Below are 20,736 nucleotides of genomic sequence, written 5' to 3'. Positions count from 1 at the left end.
CTTTTTGAGGGATTTACACTTCAAATGCACGATGGTGAAGAGTAACTTCTAGTCTGATTCCACTGCCTTGACCTGTGCCTAGTTTGCTCAAGTTTTCCCCACTGTTGCATTTTCACCACTAGTCCAAAAGTCAACGTATAGTTGTTTAAGATACACCATGAGATTAAAAAAATTTATTCCACACTTGGACTATTTCAGGACACGTTCTGTTGCCAAGCTTTCACATCAGAATATTTTTGATTAGTTGATGCTGATGTATGGCAAATACAGTCAGTGTAAGAAGTCTAGCCCTGTCTACAGACTCAGCCATTTTTAAGGTATAAATACACTTTGGCCCTCCATATCCTCAGGTTCCCCATCTGTGGATCCAACCAACTGTGGATTGAAAATATATGAAAAAAATAAGAGAAAATACAATAATACAAATAAACAGTGTAGCAACTATTTACACTGTGTTAAGTATTATAAGTAATCTAGAGATAGGACTTGAACATCTTCATTTTGGTGTCTGCAGGTGGTCCTGAAACCAGTCTCCCAAGTTACCAAGGGACAAGCATACGCTTCTGCAGATGAAATGCTCAGTTTGTGTCTGCACATAAACCTTCCATGACAAGTTGCCGTATCATTCCAAAGTGGCACTACTGTGATCTTCTACTTGCTTTTCATTCAGCAGAGACATTCAGCAATGTGAACTTGTTTCTCAGCTATTTTGTGTTTCTCCAACCAATATAATACAATAACTTATCCTTCAAGATACTTCAGTAGCTTGTTCATTTCTATTTTGAAAACCTGTAATGTTAGCTTTCATATTTTCATTTCTTACAGTTTGAGTCAATCCCTCCTTCCTGAGACAATCATTTTTTTGGCATTTTTAAACATACATGGTATAGCTGATCAGTAGGTAAAGAGAAGTAGTCTTATTTTTAAGCTAATGATCCATTCTTAACACATTAACTGCCATTTGAGTTATATTTAATTGATGCTAATTTTGAGCCCAGGGCCCCGTGAAGTATACATCTCTTTACCTTGGAAGCCACCTGGTGCAAAGGCAACTCAAGCTGCCATGCAGCAGCATACCTGTTATATGACAGGTGGCCCCCTGGGCAAAACCCTGCAGTTGGTTTCTGAAAATCTAATTCAATGTTCTTATTAAATTATACTTAAGCCTGACAAGTCAAGAAAAAGTTTACCCTTATTATTTTTCAAGTTTTCACATTACTTTTTATGTTACTAATTTTCAAGTTTTTATATTGCTTTTTTATTGAGGTATGTTTTAGGAAAAAGCAATCTACACAAAAGTACACATTACATTTGCTGCATTTCCATGCTGTTTACATCTTTTCATGGCATAGCCACATCCTTTCTCAGCTTGCGTTTTTTCAAAGCACACAGTACATCTTCTGGCAGAGCCCATGTTCGTGAGAGAACAAGTCACAGATGGCAATGGGAGGGACGGCACTGCAGTAGGTGTTTTATCTGTCTGGAGAAGTTCTAGGCAAACTTGTTCTTTGAATTTTGTGATCGAGATCTTCCTTTTGTTCAGAACTCTGTAGAGAACAAGCAAGTTCACCAAAGCTGATCCTGTGATTGGCTCTACTGGTAATTTTTTGAGCCACTTTATGCCACATCTCAAAGAACATGAGTATGATTTCAGTTGATCTGAGAGGTTAATGAACGCCTTTGAATTATTATAATCTACAATCATGTGGTTTTTTCACAACACCTTGTTTCACCTGCTTTAGTGTCTTCACCATGCATAGTACTTAGCATCAGTACATCTCTCTTATCCTTCCATTTGAGGACGTGTCACTTTCTCGAGCAATTACTTCATTCTTGTTCAGCTTCACCTTTACTACATCTGGTGGGTTTAGCTTCCTGTTACTTCTTAGTGTGCCCGCCAGATATGTAGAGCACTCAAGGAGTTGATGAGCTAGGTGGATGCTGGTGTAGTAGTTGTCGGTGTATAAAACACGTCCACTATCTAGTAAACCTTCTAATAGCTTCATGACAACTGAGGATGAAACAGGAATGCCAGATCTTGCTTCCTTCCCACAATAAATTTTCACATTCCAGGTGTAACCATGTTTTAGGCAAAGTTTGGAAAGTTTTATACCAAATTTATGACACTTTTTTTGTATGTACTGTATGAAACTCACAAATGTCCACGAAATGGACGCACAATGGATGCACCATTGTTTCATCAATACATATTTCCTTATCTGGAACGACAGCAAATTGAAACCTTTCAAGAAGACAATCAAGAAGTGGCTGGATCTTGAAGAGACGGTCACCAGGAGGACCTTCTTCATTGTTAGAGAAATGCCACTTTCTCAGAAGCATTTAAAAGCGATTATGTGATATAAGCTTTTCCACTGAATTGTCATACAAAAAGTTTTTTGACCAATAGTCTAGAAGTCTTGGCTTCTTGCTAAGGCCCATCCAAAACAATACTCCCCAAAATTGTTCCATTTCTTGAGAAGTAACATCATACCACTCTTTTAGTCGCGGGGTAGGGTCTGACATTACCCTTGTGTAAAGTCTGACTTGTGTAGATACTAGTTTTCTTCACCATGTAGTCAATAACATCATCTGTTATGAAGAATTTGAAAAAATGATAAGGTGTTTTATCATGGAGATTTATCGCAATTTTGGTTGGAACACCAGGGTTACATTCAACAAAGTCAAAAATCTTCGTGTTACTTCCTGAAACTGGACCCAGGTCAGAGAACTTACACTAGTCACTATAGGTTCTTCAGAAACATCTGATGAAGAATCACTCTCATTAAAATCAGCTACAACCGCTTTCTTTCATTAATAGATTTTGAACAACCTTGCCCACTGGAAAGATCTCCATGTAATGCTCTAGTTTTTCTCGGTGGGCTGAAATTGCTATCAGAACTGTCCCCACTATCTCCATCCACTAGGACGGCACTCCTCTGAATCATCACTAAATGGATCAACATCTTCATCACTCATGTCCAAAAAACTTCATTCACCATTTCCTCCAATAATTCCTTTTGCTCATTTTCTCTAGACATTTCTCTTGAGAACGAAAAACGCAAAATAAATTTATATGATCACAGCCCTGGTCACAGAAGCTATACTGAAGTAGAACTGGTGGCTAGCCGGAAAGGTCCATGGCATGGACCTTTCACGTGCCGTGAAACCTCTGCTCATTGTTTTCACTGTCAATCAGCATATCTCCCCCACCTCCTGTTGCCCTGCTCAGCAGGCCCACCCACGCAGGCCACACGTGCTAGACTGTGTTCTCTGATCACTATAACTTCCGATTGTGCATTTCCCCTTGAACATTTGCCTGGCGGCTCCTTGAATGAAATTGATATGATAGAATGTGGTGGTGTGACACTGTCACACATAATTAGGGGGTATGATTCAGAGGTCATCCTCCAGGACCACCCAAGGCCACTCCAGACACAACTATATACCTGTGAAATGATAAAGGACTCAATTCTCAGACACAAATTCAGTAAGTATGTTGTGAGTCACAACTCGTGGTGTGCAGTGTAAAAACTGATTCTAGTTTCATATAACTCATGCACAAAAAACAATAAAAAATAACAAATTTTTCATTAACAAGTTTTTATTCTATTTTCATAATAAGACACCATGGCCCCAAGAGAAAAAATTTCTTTTTCTAGTATGGCAATCAATGTGTTAAATACAAGAAAAATATAAGTTTATTTTAGAAAAAAGTTTTTAAATTCTACAATAAGTTGTAGTTAAAATTTTAAAATTTAGAAGTTTTAGGAAAATACTTAACAAGACAACAAAATATATTTATGTTTATGCTTAGCCACAAGGACAACTACAGGATTTTAAAATAACAATTGCATGATATTAAGGATGCAGAGATTACAGAAGGTATAACCTCAAAAGCAAGTTAATTTCTAAAAACAAGGGGAATGGGAAGAAAAACTAAAACGATAAAAGAATTTCTAAAAACAAATATGTATACCTAAACTTACCACCTTACAAAAATCAATATATACTGATTCATTAACATCAATGAAGATGTCATCACGCATCATGTAGCCTCCGTACACTTGCAAGAATGAGTGAAAAAGGCAAACATCTTGCTATTATGAAAATAGTTTTGACCTCGAAGACCTCCTTGTGCTTAGGCAATAGGGAAACAGCCATAAGCAAGCATTGTCCTGCCCTCAAGTAGCAACCTAAAAAAATAGGAAAAAAAAAAATTACACAATTACTAATTTAATTATAATTTTGAGAAGTGCAGTGACAACACTCAAATGGGAAACTCAATGTAGTAGGGGTGAGGGCATCAGGAAAGGCTTCCTTGAGAAGTAATGTTCTGAGATCATTCTCCCTTCTCAATGACTGAAATTTGGTCATTGAATCTTTTAACTTCCTTTCTATTTTTATTGCCATCACTCTTATGCCAGATTTCATCACTTCATGTCTGGACTACTGTTAAAAGAACCTCCTAAATGGTCTCTCTGCTTCCAAATCTCTCCATCACTATAATCCATGCTGTATCCTGCAGCCAGATTAAACTTCCTAAAAGAATGTTTCCATCAGGTAAAGGTAGCACTACACGCTCATTTGGAATACCAACTGTCAGATCAGAGTTTGAATCATTAGCCCTCAATCTGTTGATGTTATTTATGTATGAGAAAATTAATCAACCTCACTGAGCCTTAGTTTCCTACTCTGTAAAATAGGGTTTTATATATGAGCCACACTAAATATACAAGCATACCTCGAAGTTATTACAGGTTCAATTCCAGACCACCACAGTAAAAGCAAGTCACACAAATGTGTTGGTTTCTCAATGCACACAAAAGTATGGCTACACTGTACTGTAGTCTATTAAGTGTGCAACTGCATTATGTCTAATTGAAAAATACCTTATTGCTGAAAAATACCTTATTGCTAAAAAATGCTAACCACCACCTGAGTTTTCTGCAAGCCACAATCTTTTTGCTGGTGGAATGTCTTCCCTCAATGTTGACGGCTGCTTGCTGACTCAGGTCAGTATGTCGGTGGCAATTTCTTAAGACAATGAAGTTTGCCCTATCAATTGACTTCCTTTCACAAAAGACTTCTCTGTAGCATGACAGAACTTCTTTCAAAATTAGAGTCAGCCCTCTAAACCCTGCTAGTAGTTTATTAACTAAGTCTATGTAATATTCTAAATCCTTTGTTGTCATTTTAGCAATGTTCACAGCATCTTGACCAGGAGTAGATTCCATCTAAAGAAACCACTTTCTTTGCTCACTTTTAAGAAGTAACTCCTCATCCATTCAAGTTTTATCAAGATATTGTAGCAATTCAGGCACCACTTCTAATTCTAGTTCTTGCTATTTCTACCACATCTACAGTACTTTGTACACAAAAGGCACTCAATGACTATAATTAGTTCATTTCTTCTACCTATCCATTAGCTTTTGCCTATAGTATACACTAGAATATGTTGTCATTGTCATAATAAGCAATACCACAAAGTCTGGGGTAAGACTTTAAACCAAGGTCAGTGAAAAGAGGAAAACCTGTGAAGACTGTTGACTGAGTTGACCAGAATCCATACACTAGAGTTGGGATTAGTTAGGTGATAAAATGTAGCCAAATCTATAAACATGACCTGAAAATGCGTTAATGCTGTCAGCAATTACAGCCAATCTTAAACCCATTTAACAAAGAAAAAACAGGCTGGGCGCGGTGGCTCATGCCTGTAATCCTAGCACTCTGGGAGGCCGAGGCGGGTGGATCGCTCAAGGTCGGGAGTTTGAGACCGGCCTGAGCAAGAGCGAGACCCTGTCTCTACTAGAAATAGAAAGAAATTATCTGGCCAACTAAAATATGTATATAGAAAAAATTAGCTGGGCACGGTGGCGCATGCCTGTAGTCCCAGCTACTTGGGAGGCTGAGGCAGGAGGATCGCTTGAGCCCAGGAGTTTGAGATTGCTGTGAGCTAGGCTGACGCCACGGCACTCACTCTAGCCCAGGCAAGAGTGAAACTCTTGTCTCAAAAAAAAAAAAAGAAAAAAACAAAACAAAAACCCTTAAAACTAGAAAACAAAGAGTGACAAAGTATCAGAACAAACAAAAGGTCAGTGATGACTGTGAACTCTAGGAAAAAGGCTGGAAACAGGATTACTTAATGCAATTATTACTGAGATAAACTCAGAGAGGCAGAAATATTAATAGTCTTTCTTGTTATCAAGAAGGTATACTCTATAACAGAGCAGGAATAATTCATCAGGTTTAACCCTGGCCTCGATCAAATAAACCTAAATATTTGATTCAATGTTAACAGTTCTCTAGTAATCCAATTTTCTTACCCAATCTATCAAGAACAGGCAGTCATGTACAAGGACAAAAAATTTCTAGAAGTATGTCATCTAAAACAAACCAGTATGCCACTAGGTAAATTAACAAAATCAAAAGTTCTCAACCTGTAAAGTCAAGTACCAGACTCCTGTATTTGTGATCTAACAAGGTGCTCTACAATTAATATCAGCCTAAAGACAAATAGTCTTACTCTTGTGATGTTGATCCCCACCATTTGGATTAACAGCTGCAAACCATATTTATGCAATTACACCAAACCTACATTCACAAAAAATATATGAAAGAAAACATATAGTTCAAGTTTTGCAAATCTAAAAAAAAAAAAAAAAAAAATCACAAGCCCTCACAAAACTTTCATCAACTTTCTCAATTAAGTGTTTAACACACTTAATAAATTTTTGTCTCATAAGTATAGGAAATAATATGGAACTACTTCAAAAGGAAACAGCTGGTTCATTCAGACAAACAAAAAGCTCAAGGAAGTAAGGCACAGGAAGAGGATAACTGCAACAATTAGCACAGGAAACCTAAGGAAGAACTGAATGGTGGATACTTGTATTCAGAGACCATGAGGCATCGGTTTCCTCTATGAACAGAACATTAGTAGACATAGGTATAACCCTAAAGTTTCTCCATTAAAGGAGCCTTGTTTCTATGGCTTTGTGGGCTTAACTATTACTTGAGAACCAATTTCACATATAAATCAACAAAACTAAGAGTTCCCAGATCTGTGCTTAGGCACTGGGGAATCAAAAATAAATTGCTGTATCCTTAAGGAATGCAATTTAGCAGGAGAAACGCATGAAAAATGAGGGGAACCTTTCTTGTTAAAAAAAAAACAACAAAAACAGTATTTGGAATAATCTAACATTCCTTTTAAAAGAAAAACCACCTGACCTGCATATTTCCAAAAACACTAATTACTACTCCTCTTTGCCTTTCAAAATGTTTCCCAGTCAGTTTTTTTGAAGGCAAAAAACACTTCAGTGAGGAAAAACTGAGGGATAAAGTAGAAGGAACACACATATCTCTGAAGAGTGTTCCTCTGAAGTTGTAATCATTTGTCAAGTAAATAGGCACAACAAAGCCCTGGAGCTCTATTTGCAAGTAAGCAAATGAAGAATTGAAGAGATACCAAATTTTAGTGCCTGCCCTGTAGAGTCCTCCTTTCCCCAACTGAGTCCAGAATCTCTGGGTGGAATGGGAGTCTGCATTAAATAACAAGGTAACTGTCTCTGTGCACACCAAAGTTTTGAAGACCACTGACCTAAGGGTCTCATATTCTAAGGAGAAACTTAAGTTAAAAAACTTACCCCTAATATTTATTATATAAATTAATTTATATTGCCTCGGGATAAAATTTACTTCGTGATCACTTTCTGTAACTCAACATATGATGAAGTTTTCCCCCAAAATGAAAACTCGTAGAACTGAAATTTAGGGTTTGGTTAACAACAGATACAGTCCTTTCTCATTGAACTTCTGTGGCTTTTTTTTTTTTTTTTAATAAACCTGGAGTTGCCACATTATAACTTCTGTGGCTTTTGATTATGCAGCTTTCATGATGGTTTAATGAAATCCCACTTCCTAAAATTCATTATGCATTTTAAAGAAATCCAAACTAATCAACACTAGCTTTTTCAACACACTGCTGTCCAAGGCAGGTTCATCTTTAGTAATGGTTTGTGGGATTTAGCTTTTAGCTATATACAGCTAAGCATAAAAACAAGTAGTTAAAAAATATAAGTCAATGAGCCAGAGAAGTTCAACTACTATGTCCTTACTGCTATAAAGAGTATAAAGAAAAAACAACCAATGTGTGTGTATTTTGTAATCCACAACACAAACACAAGTTTGTGGCTGTAACTACACTGTCCAGTGGCAATTTAAATTAAATTTAAAATTCAGTTCTTTAGTCACATCAGCCACTTTTCCAAATGTCAAAATGAATAAAATACAAATCTTAAAGACATTTACATGTTGTTCACTCCATTTTATTTAGGGTTGGCTAGACATCAAGGCATATACTAAGAGCTTAGTAGTACAAGACTCAATCAGAAACTATGCCCCCAAGAAGCTCAGAATAGTTAAGATTATCTAAGCCAGCAATGGCAATTTGAGAAACGCTATGATTCAAGCAAATACAAATTGCTAAGCAGCCAGGAGAAAGCACTGCCAACTTTTTATACAGGGAGCTCATAGACAATAGATCATGGAAGGCAAGATCAGAGAGGGAGATGACATTTGAATGTTGTCTTGAAGAGTAAGCAACAGCAGGGGTACCATTCCAGAAGGAATCATCCTACAAAGATATATGATGATGTCTCCGTGATTTAGGTAAAGAGCAATTAATTCCATGTGACTGGAGTAGAGATGTTTGTGTGTGTCTATGTGGAAGAGTCACCCCTCAGAAAAGCTGTTGATCAAGCAACCTTGTGTATCACATTCTTGACAGAATTCATCCTGTAAACACTAAGGAACCAGTAATGGAGTTTCATCTGTCACTTTCACACTCTATCTCTCCTTTGGGACAACTGTCCTGGAAAGATGTTAAGACGGATGGGAAAATGATACTGGAGACAGAGACAGCGGTTTGGAGGCTATTATCAGTCATCTGAGCTCAGTTACTAACTGGTGAGAATAAAAATACAGGAATAGACTGACAGGTATTCAAAGGAGGAGAAAAGGAGATGTTGCTGAACCTCGGGTCCAATTCTCAATACAGCAGTAGCCAAGGTCATCCAGACTGCGAATAAAGTCAGGGGATAGAATCCCAGCCGAGGAAAAAGGATAGAACGAAAGCCTAGGTAAACATTCAATAAAGTGTATCAGGAGGAATAAAAGCATTGCTGAGTGATGCCCAGCTCAAGTCTTAATTTGTGGTGGAACCAATCTGTCTGGTTTCATGACTCACCAGGTTACCCAAGATCAGGAGAGAGAGAAAGCCAGTGGTATGTCTAAGGATTGGATGAGCAAGTACAACAAATGGAAAATGGGACCAAAGTGTGAGTGAGATTGCTAACATGCCTGCTAGGGATGCAGAGGGAGAAAGGAGCAGAGAGGGAGGTGGAGGAAGAGAAGGAAGCACTGGGTTCCCAAGCAAAGGTTAAAATTTTAGGGTCTCAAATGGGGTGAGTATGCCTTAATTTATCTACATCTCTAGCAAAAATTATCTTAAGTAGTAATAAGCTGCAGTCTTGATGCATAAAATCAGCCCCAGGTGAATGACCAGACACCATTTCCCTCCTCCATCCCAATATAATTACTTCCTGACACAACCTCATGTCCGTGGAAATACAGAAATTGGACTCAAATCTTACACCTGCTCAACTCCTCTGCAGGACAACGCCCAGGCACCAGGTTACCCCTTAAGCCTTGGCAAAAGAATCCCGCCCACAATCGAGAAGCGAGTCGACGAGATGGGGGGGGAGGGATTCTTCTAGGCCCAGGGCGGTCCTTAGAAGACTGCAGGCAGCAGAGAACTCCCTTAAAGGTATTGCGGCAGTCCCCTCCCCCTGCCCAGAAGGGTGTGGCCTTCTTCCGCCTCCTCCGAGTCAGCTCCCACAAGATTGCAGCTCACGCCGATCTAACGAGACCAAGCGCCTCCCGCCCCCAAAACCAGCCGGACAGACCCCCGCCCCCATGGGTGCTCGTAGCAGGTCGGGCTTGTCTCGCCCTTCTGGCGACGGGTGCTCGGGGCGGAGCCGCGACAGCCACCACCCAGAAGTCCCGGCCTGCAGCCCGCCCCCGCCTCCAGCGCGCGCTTCCTGCCACGTTGCGCAGGGGCGCTAGGCCAGACACTGCGGCGCTAGGCCTTGGGGAGGACCGTACCAACGACGGCTTCCCCGCCACCCCCGCCGACCCGCACAGTGGTTTCGCTCGTTTGGGACTCGAGCCAATAGCAAGGGCCCGGTTCCCCGGCTTCAGCAGCCAATCAGATGCCGAAGCCGAGCAGGCGGCGGGTAAACCAACTCCCCCGAAGGAAGGGGAGGGTGGGAGAACGCCCGCGCAGGAGCTACTTTCACTGACCCTCCCCTCCCCCACCTCACCCGCGGAAGGCGGACCGCGCCCGCACGTCCAGCTCTCCCCACCCCACCTACCTACCCGCTCCACCCAGGGGGCACTGCGAGAGTCGCTAGGCGGCTGCGCACGCCCGAGGCTGTAACTGACAGACGCTTTACTCCAACCAAAACACGCCATTTGTGTTTTCACACTCGGCGGGAGGAGAAGCGGCCAATCAGCGACAAGACATGAGCCGGAAGCGCTCCTCCCTGTGCGGGAGCAATGGCTCCGTCCGGTTTCGAGCATTTTCCGCTCCTTTCTCCCTCCCCCTCCGGTTGCCGCAGGGCGGGCCTCGCTCCGTCCTGCATCCGATCACCCCTTTCCCTTCCAGCGTAACAAACGTTATGTTCCCGACTTCCCGCAGGACAAGGCAATCCCCCCAGCTACGAGTCGGTCCCCTCAGCCACCCATCCCCCCCAATCCACCGGACCTCCCTCCCACCAGAGTTCCGCTCCCCTACCTAGCCGAAGCTCTCTGAGGAGCCGGAGAGCCAGAGCACAGCCTCTTCTCTGGGCAGCCCCGGCGGTTTCCGTTGATTGGCGGCGAGCTGGCCAATGGGTGCGGGGCGGTGGGTGGAGAGGCCAATGGCGCGGCGGGAGGGGGCGTGTCCCGGGTGCCCCTGGCGCCGGCGCTGGGAATCCCCGTGCGGTCAGTGGCGTTTCCGCTCGGGCAGCGGGCTGAGTGAGCTGCCGCCGCCGCCGCCGCCGCCGCCGCCGCCGCTGCCGCCGCCGGGGGAGGGGCGGCCGCCGCCCGCCTGCGCTGAGAGACTCACGCAGCCCCAGTCCCGCCAGTCCGCCAACACTGTAGTGCCGGCCCCCCTCTTTCCCTTGGCCCTTCCCCCTCCCCGCCTTTGGCTCGCTCCGCCTTTCTGCCCCCCACCCCCACCTCACGGGTACGGGCCATTCCCGGCCAGGAAACGCCGTGGCGCCGCGTTGGGCCTAACTCGAGTCCTGCCGCCTCCCGGGAGGGCCGCGCGCCGCAGCCCGGGCCCAGGCCCCGGCAGCGCCTGGGACAAGGTAAGGGTCCGACAGAAAAGAAACCGACCCTCACGATCGGGCCACGGGGGAGGGAAGGGTCACCTCCTCCGTCTCCCCGCGCTCGCTCTCCTTGGGTCGCGGGCCTGGCCCTCCCCAGGCTCTTAGTAGGAGGATGCTGCCCCTTCTCATCCCCCTCGCCACCCCCCACACAGCGTTGCACCTCTCTTTCCCAGGGGGAGAGGTCCTCTGTAATCTAGTCTAGCCCACTACCCTTTTCATATCTTTCCTGGGTCAGGACGCTTCCCCTCCCCCCACGCCTCTTCACCTCTTTTCCTGGGAACTGCTTCCTTCACGTTTACCTTTTACTTGAGAATAGGCCTCTCGCAGCCCTCGTCTCAAAATACACAGGCATACTTTTTTTTCTCTCCTCGATCCCCCACTCCCCACCCCCGTTCTCGCGGCCTTGTGACAGACAACTCTGATCGCTCTGGGGCCCGCGATCTCCCCTCCATGATCATCCTTGGCGCCTTCCCTCTCGTTCTTGGGTTCCCATCTCAGATGGCTGCTTCCTTTCCCACATTAAAGACGCTACCTTCGCCACCCCCACCTCACATTCTTGGGCTCCCCGTGGCGTGTGCCCCAGTGTGTCTGAGATAGCCCCACTGCATTTGTGGGGTTCGAGGCTGGAGTTGAGCCAGATTGTGTCGTTTTCTTTGCCTTGGGCGTGGAGAGCGAGCTTTTGAGAACGTCTTTAAAGGCAGAAAATTTTACCCTTTATGAATTCTTTCCTTCTGCGTGCAAGCCAGGGGTATGAAGTGAATGGTGGGAGAAAGCCCTGGTTTCAGTAGGTAAATCGCGTGATAGGGAAAGTTTAACTGTTGGGAAAACCCCTTCTATGCTAATTTATTCTATAGAGCTCCTTTGCTTGTCTTACTTCTTAGGCATAAATGGTCTTTCTCTTGGATAGTGATACTGCAGCCAGCTCTGCTGGTCTGGGTCAGGGGTGCGTGTATGACCTGCATTTTCTGCTTTCTCATGTTACTTGTGCAATGTGTTCGCCAGTACTCATTTCTTGCCCAGAGCTCTGGGTTCTGCTGGGCTTTGTCTGTACTTAAGTTCATTTCTCCAGTTTTCCTTGTTGCTCTTACCACTGAAAGAATCTCCAAGTTCTGTACTAATTTTTTTCATCACTTGATTAAACAAGTTGTTTTTAGATGACATATTTGTGACCAAGGTCATATTTACATTTTTTTGTTGGGCAGATGTTACATACCTATACTTTTGATTGGGCAGGATTCAGCTGAGTTGAGTGTTCTCAGCTTTTCAAAATAGAGAGTTTGTACTCTCTATTTGAAAAAAATTATTTTTGATGGTTAATTTTATATTACTAATGTTTTTAGTTTTCTGTGAGAAAAGTTGTAAGTGGTAATTTTCGATTTGTGGAATCTGAGCTAGGACTAAAGCAGAGAATACATAATCGGAGGTTTTTCTTGGAGGACACAGGACATTTTTTTTTTTAATTGGATTTCTTCCAGTTTTCTCAGGAGGATCATTAGTTTTTTTTCTGTAGCCAAAAATTGTGGCCCGTTATGGGATTAGAGTCTTTAAGGTTTACTCAGACTGTCATTATGTGTAGAAAAATGAATTATGTCCTTTGGTAGGGCATGACACAAGGCTTAGTTTCTAGCTGCAAATTTAAATTCGACTGCAGAGTGCTTGGAAAATTGGCCTTCTAAACACCAAAGCTTATTCTTCACTCCTGAATTGCTGGCTTAATTAAAATGGTTATTTGGAATTTGGTAAATGTTGGCTTTTCTAATAAACGATCTTAGTTTAAAAGGGTGACCTTAGGATTGTTTCTTTCTAAAAGCATAATTCCAGCCCTTCTGGCATGGAGCGCTGGTCCAAAAAAAAAAAAGTGTGTAAGGAGTGGGGGTGGGGTAAAAAGAAGGTTGTTCCTTTGCGTTGGATCACAGGGGTGAGTATACAAGGCAGCAGCAGCTGCTGGCTCTGGAGCTCTGGTTGCTACGTGAGAAGCTTGAGTAGTGCTGGCTTCTGTCTCCAGGGAAGGACAGCAGTGCAGCGTCCATTAATGCTGTTGGCTGCAGGGAGCTGCACTTAGGCGATGGCTGCTTTAGGACTAAGAAGAAACCTTGCTTTCCTGGGAATTTTCACTGCTGAGCTGGTTTGCCTTTTATTGGTGGGGAGATGAGAATTAGCAATTCATAACCTTCTAGCCATTTATGGATATCAGCATCTGGAAACTGAATCATAGTTAAAGACTTTCTTTTTTTGTTTGTTTGGTTTTTGTTTTTGTTTTTTTGGCAGGTTTTTGGTTTTTACCTGGGGATTTGTGCTTGGATAGGATTGAAAATTGCGTTAGAGTTTTAATTTTTGAATTCATTTAAAACCAAAGTAATAAGAATTTAAGAATCTTTCTGAGAACCAGATGGGGGAAAATTAGTTTTTTGGTTTTTTTTCCCTGCAACTGACATGTTTTCCACCATCTCTTTAGTCAGTGAATCAATTTTGGTTTTTTTGTTGTATATCTCCTTCTTTCCAATGATTAGGACATATTTACCTTATTGAATAGATATTTTGCTAAATGTTTTACTAAACTTGTAGTATTAAACTCTAAAGAGTTACCATTTTTGAAGTGATGTCTAAATATAAATATTTTCTTTGTTATTTTTGTATTAGCAATAGACTTTTCCAGATTTGATATTTTCTTTGGAGTTTGACTTACAAGATTAATCCATTATATATACGTTGGATATAGTCTTCTGACATCACAAGGATGTATCTTTGGCGGTGATCCGTCTGAAATGTAGGACAGACCAGAAGGAATATGCAGAAATGCAAAGTCTAGTTCAGGATACTGAGAAGATGCCCTCTGAGCCATCTCTCCTCCCCCGCAATCCCAGAATGATCTCTGATTAAGCAGAAAGGTCTGTTGAGTATGGAAATACCTAAAGGAGAACCACCACCCAAATATACCACCACTTACATATAGTACTTAACATATGCCCATGTGTTGTTTCTTTCCCCCAAGACTCCTGCATCCTATACTTTTTTCCCTCAGAATTTTGATTTGTTCAATTTTGTGTAAATGTACTTAAATCCTACAAACGTCTATAATTTGTAGTATGACTCTGGCATTTGTGGCAGGGAACCAAAAAGAATGGAAATGAGTTTTGTCATTCACAAATGTGGCTCACATGTATTTCCCAGTGATAAAAGCAGACCAGTGAAACAGAACCTACTATTTTAGGTGGTTCTAATTCTTACTATTATGTATATAAGATGCCATGTCAGATAAATAGGATTTCACTTGCACTAGCTGTTTGACATCCTTATAGTTTGAGGTATAAATGTTTTTGGTTCAAATTATTATATAATATGAACTTTTGTCATATAAAGTATTATTTTTCACTTGTATTTCTTGTTTGGAACCCTTTGTAGTCTTGATGTAATCGTTTTCTGAAGGATCATAAGTGTCCTTTTCATAGGAAACTAATATGCTTGGAATTTTTAAAATCTTTTGATACTGTTTTGTGTCCAGGGGCTTAGTTTCTGAAATTATTCTAGCCTTTCTAGGGAGAATGACTATTCCATTTTTGCCTTTGGATGGGAAAATAAAGTGCAGAATGCAGATGTGCAGATAACCACTTTTGTTTTGTACTGAGATAACATATAAAACATTAGGCCATAGTGCACAGCAGTCAGTGATTATTGGATACATCTTACCAGAAAAACTGGATCATGAGTAGAATAAAATTTTTTTATAAGTTTTGGTTGAACTCTGGTTTAACTCCAGTGATTTGTCAGTTTAATTTGAAATTAGAAGGCCTAGCAGTGAATTTGATTTGTAAAAATTGTGTTTCAGGTGTCCAGAAACGGAAATTTCTTGACAGATATATTTTGTCTAAGACATAAAACTTTGCAAAATGTGTAAGATAATGCATATTTAGTAATACAACTTGTAGTCATTTGTAATTTGATTTAAAACATCCTTTCAGTGGCACTCCTTAGAAAATAAGTGTAATGTACCTATGATGGATAGGGATTGGTAGCATTCCTCATCGTCAAAAATTCCAAAATGTGATAAAATAGCATTTTAACCTTTCGTTTGATGTAATGATTGATTTCTCTTGTGGTTAGAATTCAGGGGAGTACATGAATGGCCAGGGGAGTACATGAATGGCAAAAAGAATATTGTTTCCTTCACTTATCTGTATATATTTTGTTAAATCAGTTTTATAAAAATTGCCCTGTGATATATTTTATATATATACGTATAAATTGGGTGAATGATAGTAACATGGGGGGTGCTATTAGCATCATATTAGAGAATTCTCTTACTCGGACAAAATGTGTTTAAACTCTTAACACTAGATGAAGGAACTATGAGCTATAATAAAGGAACAATGAAGCTGAGTCTCAGTCTACTTTGTATATGTCCTCACTGAGCTAAGAATTTGTAATCCCATCCTGCCTCACTCAGTTTTCCATCATATTGATTTTGTTTGCTGAATACCTGAGGGGATACCTTACTTAATGTAAGGTCACATTAAGTGTCTGATATGAAGACGGGGAAAAGGAATTTTCTGCTTATTAGAATATTGAAATAATGTCTTAGTATTTTTAAAACACTAAGATTGTTGGCCAGTTTTGCCTGATGCATGTCTGTTGCTTTCGTTGGGCTGCTTTCACTTCTGTGCTCTTCTGGCTTCCTTGTAGTGTGAGGATTTCCAGAGCTTTGATGGCAAATTGAAATAATAAGAATCTTTTCCCTAGCCCCTTTAGTTACATATACACACCCAGAGCTGGCTTTTTTTAGCCCATGCTAGGAATCACAAAAAAGCAGTGGCTATAGGAATTCATATAGAATTGGTTTCTATCTGGGCGATCAAGGCTTTGATTTGTGCTTCCTAGTGGAGGGAAAATGCTGAATTTCTTGCTGCTCTGTTTGAGAAATAGATAGAAGCATGGGAGGAGCCAAAGACCTCTGCAGGAGGATTTGGTCTGAGTGGAGAAGGAAGATTTTTGTTTCAAATTGCCAGCTGCTTATGTCAGACTGACTCCCTTATTATGCCTTCAGTAGGCCTGTCAATATGGCCAAACAGCTAGATAAGTGCAGGGCAGGACAAAGGGCTCTTTGCACAGCGGGGAGGCAGTGTTAGTGGGGGAGGGGCAGGAGGTAGGAAAGGCAAGAGGGGGAGGTTCTTTTCCCTGAGAGATTATTCAGTTTGGCATACAATTAAAGAAATCATTTTTAGTTCCCACTCAGTTATTGAATTTGTGCCAAGCATGTACTGTTAACCCCAAATTTGATATATTTCAGAATATGTGATAAAGATACATCCTCTCTTCGAAGGAAAAATTAAAAGATAAAGCTTTGTATATGTCAAAATAAAATAAATCCCATGCTCCTCTGCCCTCCTAAGTACAAGTCCACCTCCTGAGTAGGCCAGTTCTGGTGCATCTGCCAGCTGAATTCTCATTAAGAAATGGAAAAGAACATTCTGTCTGAATAAAACTCATATTTTAGTATATACAGTGTGTTTACTTGGGTTGAGATTAAACCAAAACATGAAGAATCATTTATTTCCCTGTGTGAAATAGTTGCATTTTGTTAGCTCCAATTTTATTTCAGTAAGAGAGAGAGCACCTTACAGCATTCATATGTTGAGTCACCATCATATAAAATGCTAAGTGAAGAAAGGCTACTTTTGGTTTCAGCTTCATCCCTACTTCCTGGAGAACCTGATATTCCCTGGACCTTACTTCCCCCACCTTTTAGTTTAGGAGCAACCTATTTGATACGTTTGTGCTCTGCTCCCAGCTGAAAGTGAAGTGGTTGCATACAGTTTATTAGACCTAATATGAATCATAGAGTTGGAAGAAGATCTGTGTGTTATCTGGCCCTTTAAAGGCAAAAGAATCAATATTCTCAACAATATTTTTAGTTACTTTTAAAATAAATGCTTTGTGCCAGTTCTTTAAAAACAAGTTAAACAACTGTGTTCATGGACAAATTAGATGGCAATTAATAGGATTGCAAAAGGATTCCTCCTTTATAAAGGAATGTATGATGAGGTTCTTTTAAATACTTAATCTATCTTAAGAGAAGGTGATTTTCAGAAATAATTGGTTTGAACTGAGTTTTCCAAGAGCACATCTGTTGCTTTAGCTGATGTTCTACTTGTATTGTGATGTTATTAACCTAGTCTTAAAATTTTTTCTTCTGTCCATACTGCATGAAACAATATAGGAAACTGGAATGCTAATTTCTTAGAGATTAGCAAAGAAGAGATGTTTTAACCTAACAAGTAAGCAAAAAAACAACTTTAATACATATTGTAATATTAAGCAAACCTGACCCAGTTTTGTGTCATTTTCCTCTGTAAGAGAAAACTGGGTATGTTGCCACTTAACATATTTTTATGTATAATGGTCTTGGCAGTAATGATGTATTTTGACCTGAAAAGGAAATTGGAGTAACTAATTATCATTGCTGTTACTTAGACATTTCTCATCAGTAAAATACAACAGCATAAACAGAAAATTTAGTGAGCTGTATTTTATGTCACTACAGAAATTTAGGGTAGTCATTGCTTCTCTTTATAATTCATTCACATGGAATTATTTCCATAGATTTGTGGGACTAAAATAGAAACCATCTAGTCAAGCTCCTCTCCATACCGGTTTTCTCTACATGTGCTAAGACACACATTGCTAGCATTAGAGTAAACATCCTTTGCACTCTCCCCCTTCTCAAATAATTATAAAGCTGCTCAGCGTGGCTTTTTTGCTCCTATTACCTGAATTATCCAGAGGCCCTAAGAAGTCCCTGGCAAAAGTGAGAGAGTAGGGGGCAACATCTTGATTCCAAAGGTTTTGATAACTCTTGGCTCTCCAAACAGCTAATCTCGTTTTTAATAAGATCTAGCCAGCAGTAGACTTACAGTGGAGGTGAAACACAAGCACTGTACCTCATCTTGCCTGTGCAGCTGCTCCACCTTATTTCCTGCTATTATTATCCCGCAACGCCTCTTCCCAGAAAAAAAAAGGAACTAGGACAAAGGGGGAAAATTGGATGGTCTAATCTGATTTTTATTATGGTTAGGTTGTGGGTTTGTTTATATGTACTTAAATACAGTGCAATTTGACCTGTTAAAAGTGTATAGTGGTAGAAATTTTATAACTTTGGTATTTTTCACTTTCTTGATAAACCATTTCAGATTCTTAGCCTTAAAGACAGCAATGTTTTAAGCATATTTAATTTTCATTGTTCACACAATCATTATTACCACCACATGCCACCGTGAGTATTATTAGCTTGAAGAAAGGTGGAATCTCTAACTGTAGATGATATTTGCAATTTGTATCAGAAATTATAAATTTGTGTAACTCAGGTTTATGACTAAAATAAGGTTAAAAAATTAAACTTTCGTGTATGTTTATTAACCCTTTACCTTAGTGAAAGTGAAATTAATTAGCTGTTTGGAAATACATTTTTCATGCCTCAGAGTTCTTTCTATAAGCTGCACAGCTTATGTTCTTCAAGTCTTCACCAGTTCCAAAATGAGAAATTTTATTTTTATCATTTTTATTGTTTATCTCCTGAATTTCCCCTCCACATTCTTGAAATTTGAAGACTCAAATAAAACCCAGTAACCTAATAAGGTGGGTGCATTGCTGAATATAGTAAGACGATTATTTCATGATTCTTAGATACTGTGATCTGGTTAGGCTGTTCCCAGTATTGTGTAAGCATATTTAATAATGTTGACATGTTAATTTTAATAAAAGTCAAAGTGAATCTCGTTTTTTATGTTTGCACCCGTTATTTGTCATTTTGTATGAAGGAGTTATTTGTTGTTGGATCTTTTTTCCCATCTCCATGGCTTTTTTTATTTCTGTCTTGTTATGGTCTTTGGCCTATATTAAATATTCTTTTTCCTACCACCAACCTCTGTGCATGCCACAACATATACAATTTGTACTTTCACAGTTTCTGTGAAAGAGAATGATCTGCAGTTAATAATCAACTGTTTGGGCATTCCTGGTGTCCAAGGAAGGTTTTACTTATGAGGAAGAACCTGGAAGGACCTGTTGACAATAAGACTGTTTCTGCATTTGTTACATTTTCCTTTATTAATGTAGGCTGTTGAGAGTTGATTTGTTTTATAAGAGAAACCAGATTGACAAGGAAGAGCCACAGTAAGATATGGTTAATTAAAAAAATAAATGTTATTTATTATTATAACATTTGGTATAGAATCTGAAGGACTCATTTTAAAGAAACTTCTAGTTCAAAAGACAAAATTTTATTTTAGTTCAACCTCCTGAAACAGAACAAAGAGAAGGGCTTTTGAGGCAGTGTGATTGATTACATGCTGAATGTAGCTTTAGATTGCTCTATGAATGCATAAATTTTTATTTTCCCAATTTCTACCGTGCAAACTACTATGGCCATGGAAGTAAATATGTCTTTATGCTCACAGCTTGAAAAATATTAGGTGGAATACCTTTTTTAAAAAAGTAACAGATCTGAGAAAAATGTAAGAGCAAGTCTAAAAAGTCCTTTTTTAAATATTTGTTATTTCTAGGCAAATTTAGTTTTATTTCTGGCAAATAGAACTTTAATGTCATAGCTTAGTAATAGAACAAAATAAGGGTAGGTTGACATATCAGTGCACATATTAGGATGAGGCTAAAAATTGTAGGGTCTATACTAAATTGTTTTTTCATATTTGGGCTACTTTCATTGAAAAAGTTTACCCACTATTTGAAAACCTTTAAAAATGAAGCAGCATAAAATATTCACAGATTAAACAGGTAGTCACGTTATTGGTGGTACATTATGTAAGTAGTACTAAAACCAGATGTTTACTATTACAATAATCCAGAAAATGAAAATTATGCTAACACATAGAGCTCAGAAGTTACAGTTAGCCGTACCACTCTTCCTTGCTTAACCGTAGGCCATGTGTGAAGTCCCATGGGAAGATAATGTATTTTTAGAGAAGCAAGGCTCTGGGTAGATATAACCTTCCTCCTGTAGTTTATCATGAACAGTTGGTATGAAAAGGAATGGCTGGAAGTTTGCAGAGTACACTGAGCAACAAGAAGAGAAATAAACATATCCTACTTTAAGAAGTAACCATATACAAACTATGTACCAGCCAAGAGAGATGAAAAGTTAATTTTTTTTTTTTTTGGTAGCATGCCTGTTTTTCTTAACTCTGTAATACTAGGAATGTGTTTCTATGGAAAATAGTTACCCACAGGATTGAGTTGAATATCTTTTGTGAAAATGACAAAAAAAATTTAATCTTCTATAGATAGTAACTTTATG

At 40.0% G+C, this 20,736-nt stretch overlaps 1 protein-coding gene across 17 annotated transcripts in view; it reads left to right on the top strand.

Annotated features, from left to right (window-relative positions):
* The first annotated feature begins 11,046 nt into the window (after positions 1–11,046).
* SETD5 (SET domain containing 5) overlaps positions 11,047–20,736 on the top strand; it is a 92,963-nt gene continuing 83,273 nt past the window's right edge. For 15 of the 17 annotated variants that reach the window (XM_045530872.1, XM_045530852.1, XM_045530862.1 and 12 more), the window contains exon 1: positions 11,076–11,411. The gene's annotated coding sequence lies outside the window, so the exon portion shown is untranslated. Of the gene's footprint in view, positions 11,412–20,736 lie in introns of all 17 variants that reach the window. The other 2 variants (XM_045530866.1, XM_045530851.1) reach the window with 1 other exon arrangement.

This window comes from Lemur catta, chromosome 18 (genome assembly GCF_020740605.2).
Source record: "Lemur catta isolate mLemCat1 chromosome 18, mLemCat1.pri, whole genome shotgun sequence".
Taxonomy (NCBI): Eukaryota; Metazoa; Chordata; class Mammalia; order Primates; family Lemuridae; genus Lemur; species Lemur catta.
This window is presented reverse-complemented; position numbering and strand designations above follow the sequence as displayed.